This window comes from Microtus pennsylvanicus, chromosome 4 (genome assembly GCF_037038515.1).
Source record: "Microtus pennsylvanicus isolate mMicPen1 chromosome 4, mMicPen1.hap1, whole genome shotgun sequence".
Classification (NCBI taxonomy): domain Eukaryota; kingdom Metazoa; phylum Chordata; class Mammalia; order Rodentia; family Cricetidae; genus Microtus; species Microtus pennsylvanicus.
This window is the reverse complement of record NC_134582.1, coordinates 1,109,976-1,114,158: the sequence shown is the minus strand read 5'-3', so window position 1 is coordinate 1,114,158 and position 4,183 is coordinate 1,109,976. Positions and strand designations below refer to the sequence as shown.

At 43.2% G+C, this 4,183-nt stretch overlaps 1 pseudogene; it reads right to left on the bottom strand.

Moving 5' to 3' along the window:
* Positions 1–3,349: 3,349 nt before the first annotated feature.
* Positions 3,350–3,959, bottom strand: LOC142848589 (ATP synthase F(0) complex subunit C1, mitochondrial pseudogene; annotated as a pseudogene).
* Between the last annotated feature and the right edge of the window lie 224 nt (positions 3,960–4,183).

Genomic DNA, 4,183 nt, shown 5'->3' with positions numbered 1-4,183 from the left:
CTACTGTGCAGTGGGAAGTGAGAAGGGAAAAAAAAGATCCTGATATCCTGGTTGTGTCAGGCTTTAGTTCTTTTGTTTGTTTTCTTATTGAGCTATACGTTTTCTCTGCTCCCCTCTCTTCCCTTCCTTCCTCCTTCTGCCCTCTCCCCATGCTCCCAATTTACTCAAGAGATCTTGTCTTTTTCTCCTTCCTATATAGACCCATGTAGGTCTCTCTTCGAGTCCTCTTTGTTGTTTAGGTTTTCTGGGAATGTAGGCTGGCTTTTCTTTGCTTTATGTCTAAAAGCCACTTATGAGTGAGTACATATTACATTTGTCTTTCTGGGTCTGGGTTACCTCACTCAGTATGGTTTTTTTTCCGATCTATCCAAGCACAGGCTTTAAGTTTTTTATTTTAAATATCAGCCTAGAGAATGAAAACCCATTTTCCCCTCCTTATGTAGACTTCAAATATAAAGCTTTTTCTTTTCTTAATAAAGAAGTATAATTGCTTCAGAAACAGCCACAGCTGTTGTTCACTGTGTTGTGCAAACAAATAAAAAGTGTGTATATGTGTGTTTGTGGTGTGCACGCATGTGCGTGTGTGCATGCACGTGTGAGTAACATTATCATCGCTGGGTCAGGTCAAAATATAGGGCCCACTGGAACGGAATGTTCTCCTGCATTGGCCTTTATAGAAGGAGGTGGATGTTTTGCCGTCTTCCCGACTGGTTTTACATGCCCTGGGATCACAGCAGGACATTGCAAAGAGGCTTCCCTGGTGACTGATGTGAGAGGTGGCTTACAAGTGCAGCACAAATTTTTAGAATTCCCATCCTCTGCAAAGCCGGGCTCTTTTTCATCTTTCCTTGACATTTTGCTCCTAAAATTAGCTTTTTGATGAGAAAATTGCCTAGTCTTTCCAGAGCCAGTGAAAGGTAAGGCAAATGCCTGCGACTGAAATTGAGTTGATGCTCCTTGGCTGTGCTGATTGCGCTTGGTAATTGGACATTAGAATTAGTCCTGTCGTGACCTTTCACAGCGAGGAGAGAAAGAGCCCTATTCAATTTGCTGGAATTCTCTTCTATATTTAAAGCACTTTTCTGAATGAAGTAATCCACTCTTCTTTTTAATGAGCAATACCAAACAACCTGGGTTTTCATGGTGTCCTCAACTTTTATTCAATAACTCTAGTTCTTAAATCAATAAAAGCCAATTTGTACCTTGTTGTCCTATCAACTTTTGCTCTGCTCATAACCTTCCATATTCTTAGACTTTTCTAGAACCTTTATGAGTGGTAAGCATGGCTTCCTTTCCCATCTACTGCTTTTTCTGCCATCCCCTGAGAAGCTCCCATTCCGTCCAGTTAATCCCACCTGGAGGGGTTGACATTAGCACTTGCTGTTTGGGGCTAGGGTTTCACTGGATTTTCTCTTTCTTTTTGAAAAATACTTCATTCTTTCTGGTTTTGTGAGCTGCATTTCTGTTGCTGTGATAAAATATCCTGACCAAACACAACATTGAAAAGCTAAAGGTCTGTTTTTGCTTGCACCTCCAGGTTACAAACCATGTGGGTTTCAAGGCATAAACTCAAGCAGCTAGTCACATACAGTCTAGGACTCCCAACTCAGGGAATGGTGCCCACACTGGGCAATGGCAACTAACAATCAAGACAATACCCCAAAGGCAGGCTGGTGGTGCACACCTTTAATCCCAGCACTAGAGAGGCAGAGGCGGGTGGATCTCTGGGAGTTGGATGCTGTCCTGATCTACAAAGCAAGTTCCAGGACAGCTAAGGCTGTGACACAAAGAAACTCTGCCTTTTGAGGGAAAAAGAATCCCCCACAAGCATACCTACAGGCCTACTTGATCCAGAAAATTCCTCAGGTGAGATTCTCCCCCCAGATGTTGGCAATCTGTATCAAATCAACACTCAAAGTCAACAATCCCACTGGTGTTACATGAATCATCCTGTTTTTCATTTTATTCATTCATTAGATATCTAAGTTCCACCATAATTAGGAAAAATACAAAATTGCTCATAATGGTGTCTGGGGGTGGGTTATTGACCCTCATGGAACTAACTTATCAAGGGGCAAAGATAAATAGCAATATAAATTAGTAATTAAGAAAAATAAAAATAGAAGACCAAATAAGGTAGCTAATGAAGAAAAAGATAGGAAAAATGTGGATATGGCATCCAAGAAGGAAGATCAGAACTGCAATTTGAACATGAGAGGAAGCAGACACAACATGCACAATCAGGGATCACCCAGAGATTACAGAAGGTATTTGAGCAGGGAGCTGAATCAACAAGGCTGACAATTGGGACACATATCTACACTCAAATTATCCTCAGGTGACACTTTCATAGGATCACATTTAAAACCATAGGACTGAGTGACTATGTTGATGTAGGGTCCCCTTCCATATTTGTATTAGTCAATGGAGGAAGCAGAAAAAAAAATCCCTAAGTGAAGTCTTGAGTGAATGTGCATATTGACAAGCAGGCCATGCCAAAGACCCTCAGACCTACAATATCAGGGCAAAACCTTCCCTCTTGTCCATGTGTGAGTGATGACAGTGTGTGGTGCAAAAATATCCACCATAGCTTTCTCCACCCACCCTGGATGTTTATAGCCTAATGACTGCTCCCTTACATAGACTGTTTTGAATGAGATTAGATACCCCTGTTCCCTTAATCCCAGTATACACCTCAAAACCCACCTCATTGTTCAATTGTTTGCAATAACCCTACCTTTCAGGTCAACTCTATGTAATAAATATGTTGAGCTTCCCAGGTACTGTGGTTTCTCCAGCTTAGAGCCCTGATCACCTAATCCCATCTGTCTGTGTTTCTGACTGTCTGTCTTTTTTTTTTCCATTCTCTTCCTGCTCCAGTCAGATCCATCCCTAGAGCTGTGCTAGATGTAACAAGTTAGGATTTCTATTGCTGTGTTAAAACACCATGATCAAAAGTAACATGAGAAGGAAAAATTTTATTTCATCTTACACCCATATTCCATCACTGAGGGAAGTTATGGTTTTTCTTCTCAGACAATTCTATCATATCAAGTTGGCAAAACAAACAAACAAACAGGACATCATTTGATATATGAGAACCTCCCTTCAGGGATGTCAATGTCTGCAACAAAAGATGTAATGGGCTACATACAACACAACTTCTTGCATTTGTGTTTAATGTGATTCTTGTGTGTGTGTGGTGCTAGAAATCTTCAAACCCAGGGCTTTGCACACACTATGGAAGAATTCTACAACTGAGTTACATCTCCAGTCCTTTTCCAAAGAAAGTACAGTAGACCTAGTGACCCACTTCCTAACAGTGAATTGATTATGAAAACATCCCTGGTTCTGTTTTTTGTTTTTTTTTTTTTTTAGAGAAACGTTGTTGTTTAATGGTAAAGCTCAGCACACTCCAGTGCCAGGACCGGCATGGAGTCGAAGCAGCAGGGACGGCTGGGTGGCCCCATGGAGCCTCACATGGCGAAGAGGATGAGGAAGGCGACCATCAAACAGAAGAGCCCCATGGCCTCAGACAGGGCAAAGCCCAGAATGGCATAGGAGAAGAGCTGTTGCTTGAGAGACGGGTTCCTGGCATAGCCAATAATCAAGCTACCAAACACTGTTCCAATGCCAGCCCCTGATCCAGCCACACCAACTGTGGCAGCCCCAGCACCAATAAACTTGGCAGCTGTGTCAGTGTCCCGGGAAACAACACTGGTCTGGAATTCCCGTCCGGCCACCTGGAGAGGGGAGCCGCTGCAGGAAGGCTGTTTAACCTGTTTAGATGGGGCCTCTGGTCTACTCAAGAGGGAGGCAGACACAGGCCTGATTAGACCCCTGGTAAAGGAGCGGATCAGAACTGGAGTAACAAGCAGTGCCTTGGTGGTCTGCATTTTTCAATCTGCACTCCCACTCCCCTGCAGCCCCTGCTCGGCCCACAGCACTCTTGCTGCTCAAGGTGCCCTGGTTCTGTTTTATAGCCTTCTCTGGACCTGCTTCTCATTCATTGAGAGAAACCAAGAAGAAAGTTAGTAGCACATGCTACCACCACTTACACAGCTTGTCCAAGGTTCACCATGACATGAGAACACAGCCCCTGCTGACATTTTGACTCCAGCCTTTGAGACACCCTGAGCCCAGAGACCCAACTAAATTATCACTGTATTCCTGAAACACAAAA